Source organism: Citrus sinensis, chromosome 8, assembly GCF_022201045.2.
Source record: "Citrus sinensis cultivar Valencia sweet orange chromosome 8, DVS_A1.0, whole genome shotgun sequence".
NCBI classification, from domain to species: Eukaryota; Viridiplantae; Streptophyta; class Magnoliopsida; order Sapindales; family Rutaceae; genus Citrus; species Citrus sinensis.
This window is the reverse complement of record NC_068563.1, coordinates 18,399,951-18,411,745: the sequence shown is the minus strand read 5'-3', so window position 1 is coordinate 18,411,745 and position 11,795 is coordinate 18,399,951. Positions and strand designations below refer to the sequence as shown.

The 11,795-nt window shown below is 33.5% G+C and overlaps 1 long non-coding RNA gene across 1 annotated transcript; it reads right to left on the bottom strand.

Annotated features, from left to right (window-relative positions):
- Positions 1-308: 308 nt before the first annotated feature.
- LOC127899446 (uncharacterized) lies at positions 309-7,147 on the bottom strand. Its single transcript, XR_008051303.1, has 3 exons — positions 4,714-7,147; positions 4,497-4,557; positions 309-4,406 (listed from the first exon to the last, which is right to left on the bottom strand). It is a non-coding gene; the product is annotated as an uncharacterized LOC127899446 (long non-coding RNA).
- Between the last annotated feature and the right edge of the window lie 4,648 nt (positions 7,148-11,795).

Genomic DNA, 11,795 nt, shown 5'->3' with positions numbered 1-11,795 from the left:
TTGTTTACTATTGTGTACTATGTTTTCCTGAAAAAAGATAAATTAAGAAAAGTTCTTTTGTGCGGCAATCTATTGATTACGTTAATCTATACATATCAGCTAGAACCCCATATACTTGCTATCCAAAAAGACACGATCTCTTTCGATCGTATAAAAAATTGGTTACGTTTTACTAATTTACCCACAATGCCCTCCTGATCCTCCAAAAAGGATGCTCTGAACAATTACTCCCATCTCTACGATATCCAGTATTGTTACTTGTAGCTTATAGCTTTACGAGGCAAAAAAGCATCATCAACAATTCAATATAAACTAATTTTTTTAAAATAAGTTGCATGATTATTTTTCTGAAGAAAGCTGAAGAAAATAACAACTGGATCTAAGAAGCTTCTAGATCATTTCTTATTATTCAACAGTACTGTACTGAAAGAGCTTAAGCTGATCATCACATGCGCAAGCGATTACATAACCACCAGGTGCCAGCTGGCAATCCATTTCATCAAGTTGTAACCGTATGCAGCAGCTGCTGTAATCCTCTGTTTTGTTGACCATGCTGCAAATGTGAGCTTCCTTAGCAGTTTTTCTGTTTGTTCAGTCATGACGAATAGAAGGCCTCTTTGTTCGGTAAGCATTCTGAAGCTCTCAATGCCTCTTGCTGCTGCTTATTTCCTATTTTCCTTTCTTCCTTTCGACTTGGCGAGAGAATAATGCCTCTGGAACATGACCGCCTATTTCTCAATGCAGATCTGATGCTTATGCATGCACGGATGGATGATTTTAACCATAAGTGATCCACTCATGCACAGATCTAAATATAGTTGAGCTAGTTCAAAGTTATAGCATGATTTAATCAGCAAAGATTAAAGCAAAACGGACACTGTAATGTCTTTTAAAGCAAAACGGACACGGTAACGTCTTTCTTATTTATTCGTACGCTGATTTTCTTGTTAAAATTCCAACACCAATTTCACGATCCAAATCCAATTACATTTGTACAATCCCAATTTCAAAGCCCAATCTATAGAAAATTCAAAAATTGTGTACAGAATGGTGGATGTCTCTAATCTAAAACCATCAAATGGTGGTAAAAATATCTTAGTCTCAAAATATCTTGAATAATTGGTGATATTTGTAAAATGTAGTTGTCATATTTTTATAATTCAACGTTTCTGTGGCTTGTATTAGTTTTATGTTACTATAAATACCATTGGACTCTTTGATGGAGGCATCAAGTGAAATTTGTAGAATAAGAGAGAAATAAGAAGTGTGAGCCGTGAGTTTTATGCCTAGTGTCCCTTGTGAAATATTTATAAAGTCCTTTAAATGTTTGAAAATTTTGGTATTACCCAAATAGTTCCGATTTTGTTCAGTTTAATCCTATTCATTTTTTCAAAGATTCGAAGGTGGTGTTTGGTTGGGAGTAGAAAATGTAGGAGAGGAAAGTAATTTAAATTCTCTTTTTATTTTCATTGTTTGGTTTGACAAAATATATAAGAATTTAATTTTCATTAGTATTTAATATCCATCATAATGTAGAATTTGAATTCCACACTAAGTAGTCAAGAATTTAAATTCCTCTTATATTAGAAACTAAAGTTTCCAAAATTATCCTTCAATTTTTTAACTTATTTAATGCCATTAATAATTATTATTTATAATTTTATTTTAATGACTTAATATTATAAATGGACCTCCACCGGAAAGTCACTGGACCACTGCCGGATCTCGCCGGAAGATCGTTGGACCTCCACCAAAACTCGTCGGAATGTCGCCTGACCACCGTCGAACCTAGCCGGAAGTCGCCTGACCACCGTCGGACTTCGCCGGAAGTCGCTGGACCTCTGCCGCCAGCCACTGGACCGCCATTTTATTATATATATATATATATTATTAATATAAATAGTTTAATATTTAAAGTAAATGATAAATTTGTCTAAAGAAAAAATTATAATTTATTTCATTATCAAATTTTATATCAAACCAAACAACAAAATTTAATTTCACTACTCTTCTCCATTCATTTCTTCTCCCTTCCTCTCCATTCCACTCTTTTCCTCTCCCTTTTCTTCAAACCAAACATGACCCAAGGGGCTATGCCGGATCAGAAAATTAACCAAGGATCAGCGAATTCAAACGAAATAAATTGTACAGACAGACTGGCTATATATCGAGTGATTCGTATCCAAGTTTCAGGATTTTACACGACATGCACAAATAAATAAATAAATAAATATCCAACTTTGTGTTGAGAACTAATTTTCTAGAATCTACTTGCATATATAATTACTCTATTAGAACTCCTTGATTTATCACTAATATTTACAAGATTATTATTGATAAGAGCATACTTACATGCCTAAAAAAAAGCAAAGTTAGAATTCTAAATACAGAACGGACATCAATTAAGATAGCAAATAACGACAAATAATTTTAGTCTTAACGACTTCGTCACTACACTCTTGATGGAGTAGAAAAATTATGAAATTTTGACTGCGCAAAGCTTAATATGCAATTATAAAATCTTAAAAAATTTCATGCTTAAAATTTGGCAATTTTAAGAGATATATGTATAAAAAAAAATAACAAAGAATCTATGTCATAATTTATCAACTCAAATGTCATCCTAACAATAAAATAGGACTACTAAACTTTTGAAATAATAATTAAACTATAAATAAAATCATAAATCTTATAATAGTAACTAATTGAATTAAATTAAGAGTACTGATATTTTCATGTGGAGGCTAATGTTTTTGTGGTCGAGTTTTTTGTTTTTTTCTCCACAAATCATGGGCCACAAAAACGGGTAGTGAGGGTTCTTTTGATATAGGATGGTTGTGTAGAATGAACAAAATATATTTTTATGGCCATGACTTTTTTTAAAAGTGTCCATTTTAGTCTCATAATATATTGTTTCGAAGCTTACAAAAGATAGATGTAGACATACAGAAAGGATGAATAGAATAATTTAAGAGAGGGTCAGGTGTATGTTTTCTGATACTAAACTTCCTCAATCTTTCTAGGCGGGGGCTATGCGTACTGCAATTGACTTGATTAACCTTTTTCCTTCAGCTTCATTAGATGGCGATGCACCTGAGAGAGTTTACACTAGGAAAGATGTTTCTTACAAACACTTGAGAGTGTTTGGTTGCAGACCATATGTTCACATCCTAAAAGATGAGAGATCAAAGCTAATGATAAAGTCAAGGAATGTATTTTCTTAGGCTATGGGCATGAAGAATTTAGGTACATATTATGAGATCCAGTGGTAAGAAAATTGATCAGAAGTAGAAATGTTGTATTCCTTGAAGATTAGTTAGTTGGTGATGTAGAGAAAAGTGACGAGCCTTAGTTATCTCCAGAGATTCCCATTATTCCAACTTCAATTTCTCTACTTGTAGTTCATAATGATCATAAGGGAATTCGAGAAGATAATAATGATGGTCCAGCAGAACCAGTTGACCAGGCACCTCCAAAACCACCTACACCACCAGTTGACCCAGAATTTTAGAGATCCACCAGAGAACGGCGACCTTCCATTAGATATCCTCCACATGAGTATGTAATAAGCCATATCTCATCAGCATAAAAGTGAGTAAGTTAAAGCTATGTAAGAGGAAATGAAATCCTTGAATGAGAACCACACTTATGACTTAGTAAAGCTTCTTAAAGGAAAGAAGGCACTGAAGAACAAATGAGTTTACAGGTTAAAGACTGAAAATAACTCACAACAGCAGTACAAGGCTAGATTGGTTGTGAAGAGTTTTGGTCAAAAGAAATGTATTGATATTGAAGAAATATTTTCTCATGTGGTGAAGATATCATCTATCCGAGTTGTTATGGGATTAGCAACTAGCTTGAACTTGGAGATTGAACAGCTTGATGTAAAGACAACTCTCTTGCACAGTGACTTAGAGGAAGAAATATAGATGGAGCAACCTGAAGGGATCAATGTTAAAGGTAAAGAAGAACTTGTGTGCAAGTTGTAGAAAAGTTTGTATGAGCTTAAACAGGCACCAAGGCAGTGGTACAAGAAGTTTGATTCTTTATGGAGAATCATGGTTTTAACAAGACAACGTGTGATCATTGTGTTTTTGTGAAGAAGTTTGGTGATAATGATTTCATCATTCTTTTACTTTATATGGATGGCATGTTGATTGTTGGCCAGGATGCTAATAATATTTACAATCTGAAAAGGGAGCTTAGCAAGTCTTTTGCAATGAAAAACTTGGGACCGGCGAAACAAATTCTTAGCATGAAGATTTCCCGCGATAGAAAAGTTGGAAAGTTATGGTTATCTTCAGAAGCATATGTTGAAAGGGTTCTTGAAAGATTTAACATGGGTAAGGCAAAATCTGTTTGTTCTCCACTTGCAGGCCATTTCAAGCTTACTTCTGAACATTATCCTACAAGTGAGAAAGAGAAGCAAGAGATGAGAGGAGTTCCTTATACTTCTGCGGTTAGTAGTTTGATGTACGTCATGGTTTGTACAATACCATATATTGCTCGTGCAGTTGGTGTAGTTAATCGGTTTCTCTCCAATCCGGGTAACAAATACTGGACATTAGTAAAGTGGATTGTCAGATATTTCAGAGGCACTTATGAGGCATGTTTATGCTTTGGTGGTGACAAACATGTATTACAAGTGTACATGGATGCAGATATGGCAGGAGATGTTGATTCAAGAAAATTTCTATCAGGATATTTGTTCACCTTTACAAGGGGAGCAGTCTCATGGCAGTTCAGACTTTAGTAGTGTGTTGTCTTGTCTACCACAGAAGCAGAGTATATTGCAATTACTAAAGGTTGCAAATAAACCCTGTGGATGAAGAATTTCCTACAAGAGTTGGGTGTGAAGCAAGACAAATTTATTGTGTACTACGACAGTCAAAGTGTCATTCACTTGGCAAAGAATTCAACATACGATTCAAAATCCAAGCATATTGATGTGAAGTATCATTGGCTACGAAACGTGCTTGAGAAGAAACAATTGTAGGTTTAGAAGATACACACAACGGAGAATATGTTAGATATGACGACAAAGCTATTGCCCAAGGAGAAGCTGAAAAGCTATATGCAAAAAGCGGGCTTGGTGGTGCCCCCACATGATCTGGAGGGAGAGATTTGTTAGGTGCATCTCATTTGGGTGGCTCAAGCCTAAAGTTTAATAAGTTTGGGTAAATAAGTAATTAAAAGAAACTTAAAGGGCAAATGAAATTTACCATGAAATTTGGCTACATAAACAAGCATAAGTGGAGGTGGCAGTAACCTCTTGAGAGAAGAAAAAGGCAAGAGAGAAAGGAAGAGACAATAGAGTTGAGACTATTTGGGTGCAAGATTTTTAATTTTTAATTGGGCGATCAAAAGGCGAAATTAACTTCCTTTTCTCTCAAATTTTGAGGGTAAGTTCCTAGTATCGCCCTCTACAATTCTACTAGTCTTGATTTTTATTTTATCTGTTAGCCTAAAGGGCTATACATAATGTAATTTTGATGATGACAAACATCTCATGTATTTTGACATTTGTACTCCCCCTTAATACATGGCATATATAATTAAACATATAAATCAAATTCAAAACAAAAACTCCCCCTGAATATTTGATTTATGATAAATTGTAAGCTCCCCCTTAATAATTCAAAACCATGCATAAATACTTGAAATACAAAATATGTATTATATGTCTTCATATTCAAAATACATGACTTCTCCCCATTCATCATCAAAATTATTAGAAATTCATGCTAAGACAGATAACATGTTAATGGTTAATCTAGAAACATATAATAACCAAACATCCAATTAATCATAAAATGGTCATGAACCATCATGCCATCAAAAGAATGCTCAAAATGCATATTATCCAAAAACATATCATATTTATCTCCCCCTTCATAAAAAATAGATAGATGCAATCGAAACAAGAGCATAAAAAATAAGTCGATAAAGATATTACCAATTTTGTGCGAGCAAAAATTTCAGCAGAATCTCCCCTTAAAATGCACAAATCTTCAAATACACAACATGGTTAAAAACACTTCCATATAAGCTTAAACAATTATAACAAACCAACAACTCCATTAATTCATCAAGCGACACATATATAATCATCAATCATCAAATTCGATATGAATTCCCCCAACACTTGTAACAATTGTATTCGAGGATCCCATAATCATATTCGAATAAAACACCTTAACTAGATTTTCATAGTATTGCTCCTTAATAACTAAAACATTTTTCTAGCCCATAGCAATGAGAAAATAACTAAGAGATTTGTCACAAATTTCTAAATTCTTCAAATTACGAATGTTAACAAAATAAGGAGCGATAATCGACCTCGACATAAAATTGTCGTAAAACCGTTTCCGAAGAGGTAGATGCTGAAAGTGCGTTGACATGAACTCCGTATTATCTCCATAATTGTCCTTACATCTCTTGGCAACTTGTTTGCTCATGGATTTATCACCATCCACCATTGTTGGAACAAAAACAAGCTTAAAGATCCAATTTCGGGTTTACAAAAATTGAGTGAAATGGATTTGTTTGAGCCAAGAAAATCGATCCTAGAGATGAATGAAGCTAATATATGATGTAGATTGGATCAAAAATGGGCTAAAGGAAGCTTGAAAATGTAGAGAGAGAAACAGGTAGAGTTAGGTTTTTGATTTTGGGTTTTATGTGGATAGTTGATGAAATGAAGTTTTGAGAACCAAAATTGAAGGAGTAATGGATGAATAATGATTTGGATGATTGATTTTAACAAGAAAATGAGTGAAAGATGAAGAAATTTGAGAGAGAAATGGAGAGGTACTGTTCACGCGTGAAAAATGATGATGAAATGATGAAGAACAAGTGAAGAAATAATGATTAGGAAGTGTTTAAGGAAGGTTAAATGCATGGATATTAGTTTGAATGGTTGATTTGGGCATGAAAATGGATGAATAATGAAGAAAATGGAGGTGAAAATGGAGAGGATGTTCACGGTTTTGGTGAAAGAAGAGATGTGCAGAAAAATCACAAAGGAAGAAGAAGAAGCCAAAAAACAAAATTGCCCAACCCGTGACCAAGCGGCTAGCCGCTTGGGGGAGGCGGCTAGTCGCCTCATGGCTGCACATGTGCACCAATTTTTGCTCTCCGGCTATTTTTGATCAATTTTAAGACCATTTCGCGATTCCGAACACTTTCAAAAGCCATTTTAATGCATGAATCAATATAATTAACATAAAAAATTATAAAACTCAAATTTATAACATATTCAACATGCATATACATCACAATTATGAGATACGATAACACTTTATAGTTCGAATTATAAACATTTAAGACATGATTAATTCAAAAATACAATTCATTCATTATGCATATATTTTTCACAATAATTACACATATAAGCATTTAAAAGTTAATAAATCAAACACACCACTTATCTATCATGCTTAAACACTTCATAAACATTAACATCAAACAAATCCATCATGATGAGTTGATAAGCTATCATCATATATATATAACCATGCATCATGATAAAGCACTCAATATTAAACACAATGATAATTCAATCATGTAAACATATAAGTATATTATCACAAATTCAAGCTACTATCCATTTTTCATGATTCACTCAACATGATACCAAATGAATTATTAAATACTTACTAAGCTTAAAAGACCATCACTCATAATCAATAAGGCAATAATTGTTACCAAAACAATTAAACCATCTTGCCTCATTATTTTTGCCTAGACCATGATCATCCTCACAAGTTTCATCAAGGAACTCTTCATCTTTCCTTGTTTGTGGTACCTACAAAAAATTATTCAAGTTGTATACTTTGGTACCCAAATATTCTTGGGTCCTTAAGTGTTAGCAATGGTTCTTTTTGAAACCCAAATATATTTTGCTCCATATTATGCATTTCTTTTCACTGGACATCTATTCTTCATGTGACCATTTTGATTGCAATAATGACACAATTTGATCATTAATAGAGGTAGTTTTAACAAAATAACTCTTATAATACTTTTGTTTCAAATTTGGCTTATAACCGATACCTCATTTATCAAATACACATTTTTGTGAATTAAGCAAGTTATCCAACATCTTTTGCCCATTTATGAATTTTAACACAATTTGATTTAGCTCATTTCTCTTCTTCTTAAGCACTTCATTTTCTTTCATTAATTCATCAACATGTGATTTCTCATGCTCATATGAAGTACTTTGTTTGCATTTAAATGATGCAATTCTATCATGCAACATTTTATTATCTAACTCTAGTCCTTTAATCTTTTCGTTTGATGAATTATTGCATTTTTGTAAAGCATCCTTTTCATTTTTCAAGTCATCTACATATGATTCTAGATGCTCATGTGAAGTGCTAGATTTCTCATTTGATAATGCAACTCTATCATGCAATGTTTTATTCTCCAATTCCAGGCATGTAATCTTTGCACTTAGAGATTCATTCTCATTTGTGAACTTTACCATTTTCTTTTTAAGACATGCATTCTTTTTACTAATTTTTATCCAATTATCATGCAATTCTTTAAAAGCATCATATAATTCTTCATAAGTAGAAAGATCATTTACCTCATCAAATTCATCATCCGATTCATCTCCAATTGCCATGAGAGCTAGATTTGTCATTTCTTGATGCTCTTCATCATCACTTGTTTCCTCATCGCTATCATCTCATGTGGCTACCATTGCTTTCTTCTTGAGCTTGTTGAAAAGAGGGCATTCCGTTCTTATATGGCCAAGCTTCTTGCACTCATAACATTTGATTACTTCCTTTTTCTCTTTTTGGTTCTTGAGGTCTCTAAATTTTCTTCGCTCACCGGATTTCTTAAAAAGTTTTCTAAACCTCCTAGCCAGCATATCCATCTCCTCTTTATCCAGCTCGCTTTCCTCATCACTTTCATTTTTCGAGGCTTTAAAAGCAATGCTTTTCTTCTTCTCCTTATGCCCTTTTTCAGCTGCCAAATCTTCTTCATATGAAATGAGAGAACCAATTAAATCATCAATAGGTAATACATTTAAATCTTTGGCTTCCTCAATGGCAGTCGTTTTTGGTCTCCATTCCTTAGGTAGCGACCTAATAATTTTCTTAACTTTCTCACTATTTGAAAGGTCTTTCCTAGGGCTCCTAGAGTGTTCACTATGTCCGTAAATCTAGTATACATAGAATACACACTCTCATTTTGTTCCATTTGAAACAATTCATATTGTCGAGTGTACCTACTAATTTTAGACTCTTTCACTTGATTCGTGCCTTCATAAACAACTTCAAGTTTGTGCCAAATTTCACTATTTGAAAGGTCTTTCCTAGGGCTCCTAGAGTGTTCACTATGTCCGTAAATCTAGTATACATAGAATACACACTCTCATTTTGTTCCATTTGAAACAATTCATATTGTCGAGTGTATCTACTAATTTTAGACTCTTTCACTTGATTCGTGCCTTCATAAACAACTTCAAGTTTGTGCCAAATTTCATTAGCACTTTCACAACTAGATACTCTATGAAACTCTTTCTTATCTAGTGCACAAAACAAGGCATTCATAGCTTTGGAGTTTAGAGAAGCTTTTCTCTTTTCCAATTCATTCCATTCCCTTGAAGGTTTTGGAATATCTTCTCCAACTTCGTTTTTAGTCAAAGGCATAAATGGACCATCACAAATAATTTCCCAAATTTCATAATCTAAAGCTTGTAAATAAATTCTTATTCTAGTTTTCCAATATGGGTAGTCATTACCGTCAAAGAATGGTGGTCTAATTGTGGATTGTCCTTCCCTAAAGGTTGAGTCATTATGGGTTGCCATGGATCTTTTACTCTAGACGATTAAGTCCTAACAAGAGAACCAAGCTCTGATACCAAATGAAATGCAAGTTATGCAACTCAAGAGGGGGGGTGAATTGGGATTTTAAAATTTATGCAATACAATTCGCACAACAATTTAATCTATTTCCTTAATCAAATCAAAACAATAAATTCAATCAAGCACAATATTAAAAGAGTAAGGGAAGAGAAAACAAACACAAGGATTTTTACGTGGTTCGGCTATCCCCGCCTACGTCCACGCCTCCAAGCTCACCCGGGTTGAGGATTTCACTATCCAAGCCTCCCAAGGCTTCAAATGTTTACAATTGACTTCCAAGGTGTCAATGAACCTTTACAACAAGAGATTATATCCCCAATCACTTCAGCCCAAGTGTTTCCCACACTTGTACAAACAAACTTAATGTAATTTTGATGATAACAAACATATGTATTGAGTGATTTAATAAATATTGTATTTCACATTTTCACTAGTTTTTTAAGGATAATATTTATGCAAGTGAATCAAGTGAAATCAAGATTGAAGACACTCAACGGACAACGGCGACATCAAGAATAGTCTAGAGTTCAACGAACAAATTAGTACGATAAATTCTTGTAAAGCCGGTATGATTTAATTGATGCATGATTTAGCATTTGAGAAGCTTAAGAGATTAATTTAATTAAATACTTTTCATAAACTAAAAGGTTTTATATTTAATTAAATACATTTAAGGTGTTTTGTGGATTTGAGTAATTTGGATTAAAATGAAAAAGTTTTGTAATCTTTGAGTCTAATAAATATTATTTTGAAATTCAAATTTGGACTTATTTGCAAAGGTTTGAAACATTTTAGGGCATACTATAATTTATGAAAGTTTGAGGACCCGAATGTAATCTAGACACTTGAAATCCAAAGTTGGACAGAGAGGAAGCGGCTAACCGCTTGAGCGCTAGCGGCTAGCCACCTGAGGAAAATCTCATATTTTCAATTTTTGGACTAAAGTGAAAGATTTTGAGAATTTTAAAAAATACGGGTATTATGCTAAATTTAAAAAGGACCTCTTTAAAAAATAATAATATCTTTGGGGCCATATCATAATTTTAAAAAGTTTTGGAAAGATAACTATTCTTAAGTATTCTGAAATTAGACCTATTTGTAAAGTTTTATGACGTTTTAGGCCATAATATAATTATAGAAAGTTTTGGGCCAAAGTGTAATTTTAGTGAACACTATTACTTTAGCAAAATTCAAAAATAACGGTAATATCACCGTTCCTGAGTGGCTAACCGGATAATCAAGTGGCTAACAGCTTGGGCGCGGGAATTTGCCTACAACGGCTAGTTTTCGGGCTTTCACTATAAAAACTCAACTCAAACTTCATTCTAAGGACTAACACAAGCAAATATAAGATCATATAACATATATTGAGCTTCCATTTCGCAAATCATCATTTATTGAATCATTATTGAGCTATAATTTGTTATCCACTCTTAAAAAGAGTTTTATTGTTGTGAATTTCATTTCTCATCAAATTGTGAGTGTACAAGTGTGGGAAACACTTGGGCTGAAGAGATTGGGGATATAATCTCTTGTTATAAAGGTTCATTGATACCTTGGAAGTCAATTGTAAACATTTGAAGCCTTGGGAGGCTTGGATAGTGAAATCCTCAAGTCGGGTGAGCTTGGAGGCGTGGACGTAGGCAGGGATAGCCGAACCACGTAAAAATCCTTGTGTTTGTTTTCTCTTCCCTTACTCTTTTAATATTGTGCTTGATTGAATTTATTGTTTTGATTTGATTAAGGCAATAGATTAAATTGTTGTGCGAATTGTATTGCATAAATTTTAAAATCCCAATTCACCCCCCCTCTTGGGTTGCATAACTTGCATTTCATTATCCTCTCTTTGACTATTATTTGAGATACCCACTTGTTAGAGAAATAATTATTAAACGGTTACCTTAAGGCAAAAAT